The sequence below is a fragment of the Erinaceus europaeus genome, chromosome 16, assembly GCF_950295315.1.
Source record: "Erinaceus europaeus chromosome 16, mEriEur2.1, whole genome shotgun sequence".
Lineage (NCBI taxonomy): Eukaryota > Metazoa > Chordata > Mammalia > Eulipotyphla > Erinaceidae > Erinaceus > Erinaceus europaeus.
This window is the reverse complement of record NC_080177.1, coordinates 26,070,079-26,087,375: the sequence shown is the minus strand read 5'-3', so window position 1 is coordinate 26,087,375 and position 17,297 is coordinate 26,070,079. Positions and strand designations below refer to the sequence as shown.

Here is a 17,297-nt window from a genome sequence, read left to right as displayed (position 1 = left end):
ATAAAATGTATGTAGTGGAGTAAAGTGTGATAGCACTCATCTTAGGGAGATGTGGGACTGTACTCCTGGGACAACCATATAAATCAGCGTTTCATCAATAAAATGATATGAAAGTGTTTTTAAATGCCATTCAGGTGTCAGTCAGCTATACCATAAGTGAATGAAAACACAAATCTCAAAATGTGAAATTATTAGAATAATCTCATCTGTGTCTTTTTACATTCATAAAATAAAATAATTCACTGTGGACACTAAACTACAACTATGTTAAACTGAACTCTTATGAATTCTGGGAAATAATTAACCGTTCAGTTAACTACAAATTTCTGATTCTTCACCAAATATGAACACCTAGATATTGGGAATGTAGAACTATCCAGGACACTAAAATATGTCTTTATACCCTATTATGAACTAAAACACTTTTTTTTAAGTATTTAGGATTTTAAATTTAATTTTTAAATCTAAATTTAATTAAAATAGTAATTCTTTAGCCTGTTTGAAATTCTATAATTGCACTTTAGCTATACAGGTAATATCAAATACAGTTTACAAAAACTGCTTAATATTTCCAAATTTATTAAAGTCCAAAAAGGTCAATACTGACAGGTATTAACAATTATAAAGTTAATTTACTTATTGCAAATCTTTAAGCAAGTACCTTATCTTGACTTTTTTCCTTAGGTAATACATAGATGTTCAAACTGATAATAAGTTCAGCAAAGCCCTCTCTATATTTGAATTTATTTTCTAGCATTGTTGTCCAATTTTTATCTTGGAGTAACTCTACCCCTTTTTAGATAATTTTACCAGTACCAGAATGTATATATTAAAAATAATGCTATAACTTTGGTATAACTTTAAAATTAAACTTTTAATCTAAATCAAAATATTAAACCCGAATTGAATGCTGATTTTCAAAAGGAATGAAAATCAAATTAATCTTTCAACTAAAAGCTTCAAGTTATAAATATGCTAAATTGAATCTAAAGTAGATTTTTTAATTTTTATTGTGGTTTTTTTGTTTGTTTGGTTGGTTGGTTGGTTGGTTGGATGGTTTTGTTTTTGTTTTTTGATTCTACACCAGAGAATGAACTCATGGCTTACAGATATATAACATCACCAAGTGATGTCTAGGCCCAGTTTTTTAATTTAGAACAAGAAAAGAAAAAGAACAGAAGCAATTTAGCACCAGCATACCATCCATAGAGTTTCCGTGATATTACTCTTGGGTTTCTTATGTGGTGCTAGGCTTGAACCAATAGAAAGACTGTTGGGTCAGCTATCTTCAGACCTCTAAAATAGATATTTTTACATATGCTTTTATATTGGTGGCAGATATAATGCTTCCTTTTTTGGAGTTCACAGTTTATATGATAGTATATTGGTATATATGATTGTATATTCTATACAAAAATGTGTCATGACTTTTACGACAACCCAGTATTAACATAGACAAATACAAATAATTCTAATAATTGTACTTTCACAATAAATTATTACAAATTGGAGTCCCTGCTGAGAAGAAAATGAGAACATTTTCATGATAAAAAATAATAGAAGAGGACCCTTGCTTAGATAGGATGATCAGAGCAAAGTTCTCTAGAAACTAACATTCAGCAGGAACATTAAGGATAAATAAAAATGAAGCATAATATTTTATAAAATGTAGAAGTTTCAGAATTATATTCAGAAGTAATGCCCACTTTATTATTTTTCTGTTCTTATTTATTTAACACTGGTTTACAATATTATAAGATAGTGTAGTTTCATACTTATAAATATATACAAAATTCAACATACACAAATTTTCAGTATTACTATATCAGAGATACCTCTACCTTCCCTCATTTCCCCTCCATTTTTTTTTATAACCACTGTTGTTTTCACAGAGAGTAGTGACTGTTTATTTGAGAGACTTAAGCGTTTTTCTGTTCACCTGCCATACCAAGGATTACCTGGTTTTCTAGCCATTGTGTAACTGCAAAATGGGTGTGACAGAAGTTTTTTTAACCATCTCTGGCTATGATGGAGCCTGGGTTTGAACCTGGAACTTCTCATATACGAGTCTGGTGTGCTACTCCTATAAAGTCACCCCAGCCAAGTAATGACCACTTCATTTTTTTCCAACTTGTTTTATTGAGGGTGTGATAGTATAATTTACAGTACAATTATTGAAACATGGATACTATTTCTCATCTCATGAAAAATGTCTGCACAGTATTCCCTACCCCAAATCAAGTTCTCCTCCACCGTTGTGCACCAGGTTAATGGCCACTTTAAAAGCAATTGTTACCAGAGGCAGTCATCATTAAGAACTCTTGGATTAGAATGTTTCTTTAGCCAGACCTCCCACCTTCTGCACCCCATAATGACCCTGGGTCCACGCTCCCAGAGGGATAAAGAATAGAAAAGCTATCAGGGAAGGGGATGGGATATGGATATCTGGTAGGGAGAATTGTGTGGAATTATACCCCTCTTATCCTATATTCTTGTCAGTGCTTCTATTTTATAAATAAAAACTTAAAATGTTTCTTTAGTATATGAATACCCTATTATAATGACTTCAAAGTTCAATTTTAAGTTATCAGGTATTTTATATTTTAAATAATTAAAGAAATGTTTTTGTCTATCAGATTTCACAACTATAGATTTTAGCAATTAAGTTTGTTTTAAATGAACCATATTTTTCTAATTTTATCATATAAAATCCTTTGTTTTTAATTGCTACAAGGGTTATCGCTGGGGCTCAGTGCGAGCACTATGAATCCACCACTCCTAGTGCACCCCCCCCCACACACACACACACACACAAACATGCACTATTTGCTAGCACAGATTGAAACTGAAAGGAAGAAATAGGTAGACTCCTGCAGACCTGCTTCACTTCTTGTGAAGCATTCTTCTTGCAGGTAGGGAGAATGGGCTTAAGTGAGGTAATATGTGCACTAAACCACTCCCTGACCCGTCCCTTTTGCATAAAATCTTAATGCAAAAAAGAAGTCAAAATGATTTTGGTTTCTAATTTGAGACTTTGGTAAATGATGTTATTTATAATTCAAGGAATAGAAGCCATTTTTAAAGTAAAGCAAAGGAAAAGTAATACAACTTTATGTTGAATGTATTCAATCTGAGATGTATAGGAAACACCCAAAAAATGATGATATACAGCACAAAAGTAGAACACATTCTAAATTTAACATTGATATTCTTTTTAAAAAATATGTATTTATTTTAATGAGAAAGAACAGACACAGAGAGAAAGAGACTAGAATACTGCTCAGTTCTGGTTTATGGTGATGCTGGGGATTGAATCTGGTCTTCAGAGCCTCAGGCTTGAAAGGCTTTTGCATAACCATTATTCTGTCTCCCCAGCCCGGTTTTAACATTGATATTCTTACTGAATATTGATCATAATAGTTAGAATTTAGTGCATATTAATGTTAGCCAAATGCCATAGAAATTTCCCTTCTATGTTTCACATTAAGCATGCAGAAACCCATATACATAAATATATGTGAAAAATTATTTTGTTCATTCTATAAATACTATTTAATCTTGAATTGTCACTAGATAAAACCACTTGATAATAGAAAAATCTGGATTCAAATGCTAGCTTCTCTCCTTAGTAACTTTTCTACTTTAAGCAGATTGCTCAACTTTATGGACTCCATGTCTATAGTGAAAGTGATAGCTGCCTTCCCAACAGGGAAGGTATATTGTACCAATGTACATGACTCTGGGGTGGGGTGGGGTCAGGGGTAGGGTTCAAGTCCTGACACATGATGTTAGAGAAGGACCTAAGCTGGGGTTTTTTTGCAGAAAATTGATAAATTTTACTCATGTATCAAAAACTGTGTTTACTATAAACCATTAATCCCCCAAGTAAAAGAGAAATAAAATAACTCTGTTTTTTATTACCCAGTTAAAGACATATTAACTTATTACCCAGTTAAAAAAACTAAATTTTTTTTTTTGAAAAAGAAAGAAATGATCCCTGAAGTCTCTCCAGCAACATTGTTGAATTTATTATGTAAGTATTTGACAGATGATGGGAAAGCAGTGACCTTTACAAATGGGCAAAGCAGACAGCTTCAGATTATCATAAGGTATACTAAGTACCATGATTTATCAGCAGGAATACAAATACTCTTGGAATAACATTCAGAATCATTTAGCCAAGTCTTTGTGAAAACACAAAAGGATTAATTAACCAAATTATGATTTAAAAGTAAGAGTCCCAACATTCCCCTCTGTATATTCTCACTGGGCAGTGTTTAAGCTGAAGGACTTCCCATCCACTTGTATGTGTGCATCTATTCTTCTTCACTCAATTATTATATTTAACATTAGCTTATAGTTAAATTTTATATTCTCACTACAGTACAATATTCTACTTTGTGCTTTAATCCTTTAAGATTCTCTAACTATAATGAGGGGAAAAATTCATAAAATGTTCAGGTTTGGATTTCCTTGTTGGTATAGTGATCAAAATCTAATGAAGACAACCATATAATTTCTTTTCTAAGTAATTATTCATAGAATTATATTGTTTCCAGCAAATGTTTATTTGCTAAAATGACATTTTACTGTGTATGGAAGAAAAAGTAATAATTTTCTTTAATGAAATCTGATTGAAATGACATGATTTTTTTCACTCATCTTTATGACACAGTAAAGTATCTTTTAAGAACAAATTTGCAATTTTAGAATAGTGTTGCCTTAAGTAAACAGTACCTAAGCCAAAACCAGGACTCAAATAGCATATAGATTCTATTTAAAGAAGAGTAGGCAATAGCTAGGGGACTCAAATTTTAAAAAGGTGTTAGTCTCCTAAAAATGACTACCTAAAAATTAACTCTACAATAGATAAATTCTATGTTCATGTGAACATGATTCATACCATAAATAAGTGCTGATTTTCAATTATGATAGTCAGTGACTCACTATTACAAATCAAGAGCCTAAGAAACAAAATAATATCACAAGAAAAAAAACAGTGAATGTCTGAATTAATTTAATACACTAAGTTTAACCTTATATTTAAACAAAGAGCAAAATTATGGCTTATTAATAGGTTTATTATCATCCTTTAATGAAAAGGGAAAAAGAAAAAAGAAAGAAAGACAGTCTACCTTTTGAGGTGGGATCATGAAGGTGGGAAGCCTAGTGGGCAAGGGAGGAAATAGTAGGAAGTAGCTTTCAGGCTGTTTTCAATTAGTACAACTTATATATTATTGTCATTAAGTAAAAGAATTGAAATTTCTCTGGATAGAGAATATGAATTTTTCTTCATTATGAATTTTTAATGTGTATACTTGAGAGTCAGTAGGATTTCCTCTACATATCAAAAATGCTATCATTAATCTATTGTCAGAATGATAGTCCTTATGAAATTTTCTCCTGGTGTTTTTGTTTGTTTGTTTGTTTGTTTTAGAGTATTCCTGCCAGTTTCCTTAACTAAATGCCAGGGTGATGATGTGATATGGTTAGTTTAGTTAATTGGCCCTAAACAATACAATTCCAAGTCTCTGGGGAAATTTCATGAACTTGCTAATTTTTTTTTAACTTAGAGAAAGATTAACTGACTCATGCAAGCTATTTTCCACTTTTTTTTTTCACCTGCCAAGCTTCATGCCTACATGATTCCACCACTTACAAAAGACATTTTTTACCCTTTCCTTTTTAATCTCAGAGACAGAATGAGACAGAGAAAGAGAAGGAAAGACACCACAGCACTATTTCACCATTTGGGAAGCTTTCCCTGTGCTCCCATGTGGTGCAAGGGACTCCTGCGACTGGACTTGTAAATGATAAAATATGCTCTCTTCCAGATGAGCTATCTTCTAGCTCTATTTATTCACTGTTTATTTTGTTTAATACTTTACTTTTTTGGGGGGACAGAGTCAAATTGAGATTGAAGGAGAGATATGGAGAGAGAAAGAGAGACATCTGCAGCATAGCTTTACCGCTTGTGAACCTTTATTCCTGCAGGTGGGGGCTGAGGACTTCAACCCAAGTCCATGTGCATGGTAACATGCACTCTACTGAATGTGCCACTACTGCCTTGGCCCTACATTATTTATTCCTTGTGAGAGTGAGTTTTACATGAGAGAAGTGAGACAACCACTCTAGTATATGTGGTGCTAAGTATTAACTAGGAGACTCAGAAATGAAAGTCCAAAACTCCAACAGTTAAGCTATTAATATTTCACTTTCTCTTATTTTCTGTTATTTAAAGAGCCTAACTACTATCAATAAGACTGCACCATCAAGATTTTTTACTTTTGTCTGACATTATATCAACATTGTTATATAAACATTGATTCAGCATTCAATAGTATTTAGAAATTTATGGGTATGGAGATAACAAATATTTCAATGATTAGAAAACAAATCAAAAGTATATTCTCTGAAAGTCAGTTTCCCAATAGAGCAGAGGAAGAGGAGAATATATTGAACAATATTATTTTTAACCTTATGAGTCAAAATCAGCAGTGTCAAACACAATGGCTCCTTTAATACATTTAAAAATTAATTGAATAATTCAAATTGCTCCTGTTTGTATGGGTTAAATCTAGTAATATTTACTGTGCTAGAAATCAAAACATACTTGAATATTTATTTCAAAGTAAAAATCAGGTATTTATATGTTAATATAACTCACATTGGTATAGAAAGTTCAAATAATATTCTAAGAAGGATGGCATTGTTTTACATTTTACATATGTATTTAATGTTTGGTTCAATAGACAATGATATTCTCACATCTCCTTCTGTATTCATACTTTTGTAATGTGTTGTTTTGGTTGAAGAATGTGAAGAAAAACATCCAGTCTCATACACTTGTGTTGTTAAAAAATACAGGACTATTTTTAATGGTACTTCCAGATAATTTGTGGGTATCCCTTGGTACTACTCAATGTTCATAATTCATAATCTATTAAAGGTAGCTGAAGTATGGCACTAAAGACACTCACATGTCATTTATATTTGATATATTAAAATTCATTAACTGGTCTGTCTTCAAGTTTAAATGGATCTTATACTCAAATATGACTTTGCAACACATTTATCAATCATAAATACATAGGACTGTTGGCATAATTCATACTATTATATAAAAATCATCTTTATTAAAGTAATCAACCACAGTCATAAAAAAAATCTTGGAAGCTTTGGACATCCTCAAGTTCTCAGTGACAAGTATACATTTTCCACAACTTTAATGTTTGCTTAAAAATTAGAATTTTATCATTTGCAAGGAAAAAAATCCTGCCACTTTCCTTGAAATCACAGATTCATTTTATTCATCTTCTAGAAAATGTCTGCCAGACATATAAGTCTAGTTATACTTTGTCAGTCTTTCTTTTAAGAAAGCAGGGTAATCTGTACAAAACCAGTCTAGTTCAGCTTAAATCTCAAACTGTGTAAGTGGTTCTCCTTGTAGCAACTATACCTTTTGGTTTAAAGGGCAATTACTTTCTCCACACTTCCCATTTTGTCACATTCAAAAATAAAGTGTTAATTAATTAATTTAATATTTACTGTTTCATTTCAGAATAATGTTAAATAAAGCTAGTTTCTCTAAGACCAGGAGATAACCCTCCCTGTGAAGCCATGCACTAAGCCCTGGGTTAAAGCTCTGGTGCTACACAGATGCATAATGACAGCAGGGAGCTCCATTGGTATTAAAGCACTACTATTGTGTGTTTGCATCTCTCTTTCTCCTTCTTCCCTCTCTCTCTGTCTCAATCTGAATTAAAAGTGGAAAAAAAAAATGGCCCAGGAAGCTCAATAGTATCACATATGCATGAGATTCTGCATTCATCCCCTACTGCCTACAAAACAAAACAAAACAAATTCCGGGAAAAAAAAAATAAAAACAGTAGCTTTTCTTTTTAAAAACTGCTTAAACTGATTTTTTAACTCTTTGAAATGACCAATACAATGACTATTCATATGTTTAAATCCACCATCTTGATTGGCAGTAAGGTATTGTTATTGCTTTTGTACCATAATTACAAATTTCAGGATAATGAAAGAGACAAGTATTATCTTGATATTATTAAAATAATTTTGATCTTGTAACCTTATGAGAGAATCCTAGGGATTCTCATGGATCTTTAGACCACACTACTACTAAATAGAAATGAGAAAATGACTTGTTCTTTGAAAATATCCTGGGTCAAAATTGTGTATGTTCAACCTTATTTTTTCATATTTTGCATGAGATAATATTACAAATATATTCTCAGTACACAGTAGAACTTCACTAAAATATTTCATAGATATGAGCAAAAATTATAATTACCAGCTAACTCTACTCACTTGGTATGCGATACTACTTTGCACGTGGATTGCAAAAAAATGTTTCCCTAGTATATGCTGTGCACATAGAGCTTTCTTTTAAGTCTATCTTATGTGTTAGAAGATAAGTGTACTACTAGGAGTATAATTGGCAAAGACTGTTATTTTCTCTGGTGAAGTTCAAAATAAAAATACAAATTTCAGGAGCCAGGTGGAGACTCACCTGAGAGTATACACATGCTGTGTACAAGGACCTATGTTCAAACCCCTGTTCTCCCCCACACCTCTGTATTTCCTCTTCCCTCCTCAATTTATGTCTGTCTCTGTCCAAATTAAAAAAAAAAAGAGGTGCTTATGGGGGGGGAAGGCCACCAAGGGCAGTGGCTTTGTATATGCACCAAGCTCCAATGATAATCCTGGTAATAATAAACAAAAAAATAATAAAGATATTTTCAGCTTTCCTAAAATGATGACTTCATCATTATTGACTGAGTACTGACATACATTAGTACTCTGCTTGTGTCATTTGTACCTTCCAGGTTGTTTTATTCATTTTTACTAAAATACTTTACTGCTGTGAACTTTTGAGTAACTAATAGTTCTACTTTCAGTCATTATTGTCTGATTTTTCCTTCTTTATAACTGCTTGCTTGCTTTGTTTTTTGTGGTTTGGTAGGAAGACAGTTGGGGGTATTTCAAATAAAAGATGGTCCTCTTATGTCCTTCCTGATGGGAAAAGAACTCCCCAATGTGTTTAAGTATTTCATATCCTTAAAAAAACAAAATTAAGTTACTATAGTATATTCTAGCTATTAATTTTGAGTCTATAATTATTTCAAAAGGTTATTCTATAACATTCTACAAAGCATATAGTATTTTATATTGATTTGTTTCTTTATTCATCTGACTAAGGGTTCTCTCTGCTTTTATATATAATGCTATTTGAAAATGGAGTCCCAAGATCCTTTTCAAATTACTTCACATTTTAAAAATTATATTGGTGATTGAAGTTTACCAATGTGAAATGTATAATTGCCACTTTGAAATCTGAACTTGCAAATCAAATTTTAGCAGTGTGAAAAGATAGAGCTAACTGAAAATTATTAGCTATAAAATATTTTTATAGCTTAGATAGTTTATAAGTGGCATTATAAGAAACAAAACAAGGAGAAAGACTTGGGGAAACATAAATAAACTCTTAGTCTATGTATGAGACTTGAGTTTACTAAAGGGAAAGAGAAAATACTAACTGGGGATAAAAAGGTTCTATGGTATGTGGGAAGGGTACTAACATTTTGGGGGGAGATGTGAAACTACCCTCTAAAACAGCTATAGTTTTGTCAAATAGTGTTTCTTCAGTAAGAAAATAATAAGATTATATACATGTTCATTTGGGAAATTTAGAAACTTCATATAAGGAGAAAAGTTGCTATAAAGCCACCCTCAGTAAATAATAACTCTTAAATTATTGGGTTGTCAGAAAAATCATGACATACTTTCCTATGCAAAAATATGTCACAAGGCTGGGTGGTGGCACACCTGGTTGACATATGTTAAAATGCAAGAGGACCTGGGTTCGAGCCCCCCAGTCCCCACCTGCAGGGGGAAAGCATTGCAAGCAGTGAAGCAGTATGCAGGTGTCTCTCTTTCTTTCTCCCTATCACCCCCTTCCCTTTCGATTTTTGGCTGTCTCTACCCAATAAAAGATTTTTTAAAAATTGAAAACAAAAATGTGTCCTTACTTTTCTGACAACCTAATGCTTGCTGTATTTCTGATGTTATTCCCTATGTATTCAAAGATCTTTTGTAAGTCAATAAGAAAAGTGACTTTCAACTCAAATTCTGAGATTTGACATGCCTGCCAATGAAGATATGTAGCTATGTAACCAATCCTTAGATACGTAGCTTTCAGAAAGTTACATTACCCATATAGCTTAATGAGCTAATCTGTACATTGAAAAATGTGATTTATTTGCCTCATAGTGCTATTTATAGTTTTTTATTTTTATTTATTTATTATTTTATTTATTTTTTATTTTTATTTTTTATTTTTATTTCAGTGTTTTAATAAAGAAGTGCTCACTAATGTTAGCTGTTGTTATTCAACTATATGTCTTACAAATCTCATTCACTTAGTAATATGAACATCTTTCTATATCATGGATATATTTACATATATTTTTCAGGTATCTTCTCAGATAACTTCTACAACACATATCTGTGTTTGGTGTTGTAGCCTGTGAAGGTAGAATTTTTTTAAGTAGTTCCTAATTAGATTATTTTGTTTCCTATTTTTCAATTTTAGAAAAAAATCTGTGATAATCTTCTGGAAGTTATATATGAAAGTATGTACACAACTTTTAGGCCCTTGCTTCCTATAGTTTGTGTGGATACCAACATTAGATTACTTTCACATATCCATGTTCACTTTATTGATATGCTAGAAGAAGCAATTTAACTTTTGCATTTTACCAATTTACTGGCAGATATTTAAAAATTACAGATCTAAAGTTGTTTGAAAAATTAACAACATTGAGTATGTAAATGTATTGCGTTCTGAGACACTGAACATTGAATATCTGCCATTCTCTACCACCTTATTAATCAGAGAACTAGTAGACCTTGGTTACCATATTTGTAAGTATCATTATTATGTAGCCTTTAAAATGACCTGTAAGCCTATAATCATAGTCCTGTAATCATATTCCTTTGAAATATTTCTATACTTGCTGAATAAATAGAATTATTTACCTCTTCCTTCTATTATATTACTACCCATTTAATATAAAATAACTTACATTTATTTGTGCCAGCTGCATGCCATTATAGTATATAAAATTATAGATTATCAACTCAAAGTGTTTTAATTTCATTTAAGATCATTCTCATTTAGGTCAGGCTTGTCTTCTGAATAGGATATTGATTTTTCTCTTGGTATCTACAAGAATTTTATTCAAGGGGCCAGGTGGTGGCACATGTGGTTGAGTGCACATGTTACAATGTGCAAGGACTCAGGTTCGAGCCCCAAGTCCCTACCTGCAGGGGGAAAGCTTCACAAGTGGTGAAGCAGTGCTGCAGGTGTCTCTTTGTATCTCTCCCTATTACCCCCTCCCCTCTTAATTTCTGACTGTCTCTATCCAATAAATAAATAAAGATAATGAAATTTTTTTTAAAAAAAAGAATTTTATTCAAGTTATAGGAGAATAGGGCAGCCAGGAAAGTGGCTCAGCAAGTAGAGTGCAGGTCTTCCATGCAAGAGGACCTAGTTGGAGCAGTGCTCTGGGTTCTCTCTTTCTCAAGAAAAAAAAATGAATAAATCTTGTTTAAAGTTTCTCTTTCAGCTGTGGGAAATAACTTTACTGAGGTTCCTGATTCAACCCTATGGCATCACATGGACCCAAGTGGTGCTCTGGTTTCTCTCTCCCTCTCTCCTCTTTCATTCCCTCTTCTACCACTCCCCCCCTCCATTGTTTCATATTAAGCCCTCCCTCTCCTTTATGTAATAAATAAAATAAGTCTTTAAAAATGTTCCTCTCAAAAGCAGCTTTGGGAAAATAGGGAGGTGAAAGTTTTAGAAAGTCACGTAGTACAAGTATTACTGACTTTCAATATAACTAAGTAGTTATGATTCCTATAACCTTTTGGTTCATATTTCAAGCATGTTTCTTGTAAGGGCAGTTCAACAAAAATAATCTGTTTGTTATTACTTTAACAGTAGAACTGAACAGATAAAGCTGATTCAGATCTACACTATTTACTGGTCATATCTCATTAATGACTTCAGTAGAGATCATATCCCAAAATAACCTCTTCTCTAGATCTCTTTTTAAACAATACATATTCTTAAATGGGTCATGTATTTCCTCACCTAAAACTTCATTTTCTGCCATCCTTATTTCTAATATTTTCATTTTAGAGCACAAACTGTCAGAAATTAATTTAATGAAATTGAATTGCATGTTATGTAACAACATACTCTGCTAGGTATTAGAAATATAGCACTGGATAGACTTACAAACCCTGCCCCCAAGAGTCCTATAGTGGAGCTGATATGAAAAAGAAAATTGCAACTAGTCTATCTAAGAGAAGGTTAATAGCCTAAAAGAGCTTTCCTAATAGCTCACACAGGAAAAAAATAGAATAAGTAAGACAGTCATCCCATTAAAAAAGAAAAGTCATCAAAGAAACATGCAGAATACTTGAATTCTTAAGAAATAAAACAGCACAATTTTAATAATTAAATTAGTAACAAAATTTAAATTATAATCATGAGTACTATAAGGAGCAACGTGTGTATTCCTATTCACACCAGTATGAAAATTAATGTGTATACCTTTTCAGCAAACAGCACTTGCATGCATATATATATACATAAGCCTTAATATTCTCTTATATCTTGACTAATAATATTTATCCTATTAAAATTATCAGTGAGGCCATCAACACTTAAGTATGGGGACTGGGCAGCAGTGCACCTGGTTGAACACACATGTTGTGATGGGCAAGAACCAGTCTTCAAACATTTGGTCCCCATCTATAAGGGGAAAGCTTCACAAGTTGTGTCTCTCTTTTTCTGTCCCTATCTTCCCTACCCCTCTCAGTTTCTCTCTGTCCTGTCAAATTAATTAAACAAATAAATATCTTAACATAAGACTTAAATAGAAATTATTTATCACAGAATTTATATTCATAAAAATTAGAACCTGCACTAATGTATATGGCTAAATAACCTAGTACATACATGTATAAGTTATTTATGTAACATGAGGATTTTTTTCCTTGAGAATATTTATATGTATTTATTTATTCCCTTTTGTTGCCCTTTTTGTTTTCTTGTTGCAGTTATTATTATTGTTGTTGTTGATGTCATTGTTGTTGGATAGGACAGAGAGAAATGGAGAGGGGAGGAGAAGACAGAGAGGGGGAGAGAAAGACAGACACCTGCAGACTTGCTTTACCACCTGTGAAGCGACTCCCCTGCAGGTGGGGAGCCAGGGGCTCGAACTGGGATCCTTCCGTCGGTCCTTACACTTTGCACCACCTGCGCTTAACCCGCTGCGCTACCACCCGACCTTGAGAATATTTAATGGCACAGGAAAATGTACAAAATAAAATAGTAGTGTATTAAAGGTAGTAGACAAAACTACATAAGGTGGAAATTCAGGTTATTTTTATAATCTATACATATTTTTTATGAAGCACTGGAGAATGAACTAAAGCTCTCAGGCATGCATGGCTCTATTGAGTGACCTTCCCAACCCACTTTTTTTAAATTCTATATACTTAGGGAAAGAGATGGGGGGAGAGGGAGAGATTGAGAAAGGGATGACATCAAAACACAGCTTCATCATCTGTAGAGTTCCCTTTCTTTGCATAGCATTATGAAATAGATCAAACCTAGAGTTTTGCTCAGACTAAGTGTTCTCTACCTGCCAACATGTTTCCTAACCCCTGTAATCTATGTTATCTTTTAAACAGGAAAAAACACTTTTTTGGTTTATTTAGATAGGGCCAGGTACTACCATTTGCCTGACTTGAAGATTTATAATAAATTGTCATGAACCAACAATTTGGGTATTTTTTAGTAGCCATGTGTATATGAGTGTCTTATATATTTTGGTTAAGCCATTCTCTTCTTAATCATACTGAGTAGAAAATTATAGTCAGCAGAAGTTTGAAAGTAACCTTTTTCTATATCATACACAAATAGTATTATTTCTTAAAAATATGTATGTATGTGCTGTACAGTTTAAAAATATCTAGTCTAAATGCCTAATAACTTTTTAACACCTCATCTTAATAACTACTTAATATCATACCTTTAATAGGCTTAATAATTTCATTTTAACAAATAAGAAATTGGAGATAAAAGAACATGGATGAATTCTTTGTCTAATGAACAAGAAATAATGCTTAAAAGTATAGTTTTTTACAAAATTATTTTGGATTCAGGGCTATCATAGAAACTTAAGATCAAAATTCTATGTATATAATATAAATAATGTATAACATTAGCATACCATAAGGACATATAGTTTTTAATTTTTTTTCCTAAGGCTATAAATATAAGGGGAGTTGAGAGGATAGAACCAAGGGTCTGTGACTTGGTAGCATGTTTTTTTTCTTATTTACTTACTTGTTATTTATTTATTTATTTATTTTTGGGTAGAGACAGAAAGAAATTGAGAGGGAAGAAGAGAGAGGAAGAGAGAAAGATACCTGCAGCACTGTTTTACCACTTTTGAAGCTTCCCCCTTCCAGGTGGGGGGTCAGGTGCTTCAGCCTGACCAGTTCTTTGTGCAATGTAATGTGTGCAGTCAATCAGGTGTGCCATCACTGGGCCCCCAAGTAACTTTTTTTTTTGCCTTCAGGAATATCGCTGGGGCTCAGTGCCGGTACTATAAATCCATTGCTACTAGTGGCCACTTTTCCTTCCTTCCTTCCTTCCTTCCTTCCTTCCTTCCTTCCTTCCTTCCTTTCTTTCTTTCCTTTTTTTTTTTTTTTTTGGAGGGGGGGTTTTACAGAGAGAAATTGAGAAGGAAGGGGGAAACAGGGAGAAAGATAGACTCCTGCAGACCTCCTTGTGAAGCAACCCCCTGAAAGTGGGGAGGCGGGGCCTTGAACCAGGATTCTTGCTCTTCATACTATGTGTACTAACCTGGTGCGCCACTACCTGGCCCCAGCTTTTTTTTTTTTTTTTTTATAAAAAGAAAACATTGACAAAAACCATAGGATAAGAGGGCTACAACTCCACACAATTCCCACCACCAGAACTCCGTATCCCATCCCCTCCCCTGATAGCAGTACTGTTCTTTATCCCTTTGGGCGTATGGACCCAGAGTCGTTATGGAATGCAGAAGGTGGAAGGTCTGACTTCTGTAATCGCTTCTCCACTGAACATGGGCATTGGCAGGTCAATCCTCTTTCCCTAGTGAGGCACTGGACCCAGCTTCTAACTTCTGTCTTCATGTTTCTTCATTATTCTTTGCAGCTCTTCCCTAGATCTTCTTTCTCCTTTATTTGTTCAGTTTATGATCACTTTTACTTTCTTAAGAAATACTTTATAGTGTTTCTTATGTTACTACTTTTTACTTATAGAAGAAAAATTTTCTAAACTATATTAGTTCAATACAAGAATAAGTACAGAAATTAAAGATTGAATTAAGGAAAAGATGATCATTGAATTCTGAATGTAAAAAAAAAAAGTTGGGGCCAGCCAACACTTTAATTGTGCACATTTGTGCACACATTATAGTGCACAAAGGCTCAGGTTCAAGCCCCTGGTCCCCACATTCAGGTGGAAAGCTTCATGAGTGTTGAAGCAGAGCTTCAAGTGTCTCTCTGTCTCTTTACCTATGTCTGTCACCCCCTCTCAATTTCTCTGTCTCTATCCAATAATAAATAAATAAATCATTTTTTAAAGTTGACATCATTATGTGCATGTTTTCATAATGTAAACTTTATTTCCTCAGTCTCATTCCTAAGCAGTCTATATGTCATCACAAAATTTCTTAAAGAAAAGGCTTGTGTTGTGGTCCGGGAGGTGGCGCAGTGGATAAAGCACTGGATTCTCAACCATGAGGTCCTGAGTTCAATCCCCGGCAGCACATGTACCAGAGTGATGCCTGCCTCTCTCTGCCTATCTTTCTCATAAATAAATAAATTCTTAAAAAAGAAAGAAAAGGCTTGTGAGATAGTGTAATGGTATGTAAAAGATTTTCCTGCCTTAAGGTGTGGGATCACAGATTCCATCCTAGAATCTACCACTAGCCAAAGCTGAGCATTGCTATAGTTTAAGGGGGGGGGGGGGGTATTATTATGCCACCAGTATATTTAATTCTTTTTTTTTTTTTTTTTACCAGAGCACTGCTCAGCTCTGGCTTATGGCAGTATGGGGGGATTGAACCTGGGACTTGAGAGCCTCAGGCATGAAATAACCATAACCATTATGCTATACCCCCACCCTAAATTCTTAAAAATTCTTAAAAATTTCCTGAAGGGGTTATATTCTCTCCATCCATTCCCTAAGAACTACAGTTTTTCTAGCATATGCAGATTTCTTATTTTTCCCAGTAACTTTAACACTGGGAACTTTGCATCACACTAATTCTTCCTCTACTATCTGCTAAAACAGGTTTATCAGAACTAACAACCTATGCTGTTGAGAACAGAGATCGTCATTCTGAAAGAATAGGAATTCCTAGTATAAAAATATTTACTTAGTGTGAAACTTCTTTATCTCCTGCTTTTTTATTATTATTTGCTTGTTTGTCTTTCTCTCCAGCCAGAATATTAGTTCTTGTTACTTTCTGTTAAAAAATAAAAAATCCAGGGCCAGATAGTGGCACACCTGGTTAAGAGTATACATCACAGTGCATAGGACGTAAGTTCACACCCCTGCTCCCCATCTTCAGGAGAAAACTTCACGTGTAGTGAAGTGCTGCTGCAGGTGTCTGTCTCTCTCCTTCTCTATCTCCCCCTCTCTTCTCAATTTCCATCTCTATCCAATAATTAATAAATAAAAATATTTTTACAAAAATCCAAAAATTCTAATTTATGCACCACCTAAAAATATTTTTCTTATAGATTGATAAGAAACAAGCTTTTAAAATAGCAGTTTTTCTTTTTATCTTTTTATATTAACTCAAATGATAGTTAAGTTGATATAATAGAAAGCTTTTAGGAAAGGAATATATATTCATATATATGGTTATATATATGGCATTGGTCTGGCATTAAAATTTTCTGGTTGGGCAGCACAATTGTTTAATTGGGAATCCCAGTGACTGAATAACCTCAGTGCTTGGGTCAGCAAGCAGAGGAGCTTCACTTTGTCACCTATTAAAAATGATGCTTGTCAGGACTGATCTTTCCACATAGGGAACACTTGTGTCTAGTCATTGCTGGTATTTTCTGATATTACAGTGCAATCGACACTTAAACACTGCAAGAGAAAAAGTTCTCTTAATAGCTATATTCGTAATTCT

The 17,297-nt window shown here is 33.4% G+C and overlaps 1 protein-coding gene across 11 annotated transcripts in view; it reads left to right on the top strand.

The window, feature by feature from the left end:
- The window catches only part of GPHN (gephyrin), a 411,021-nt gene that overhangs the window by 213,234 nt on the left and 180,490 nt on the right, over positions 1-17,297 (top strand). The gene's annotated exons all lie outside the window — the stretch shown is intronic.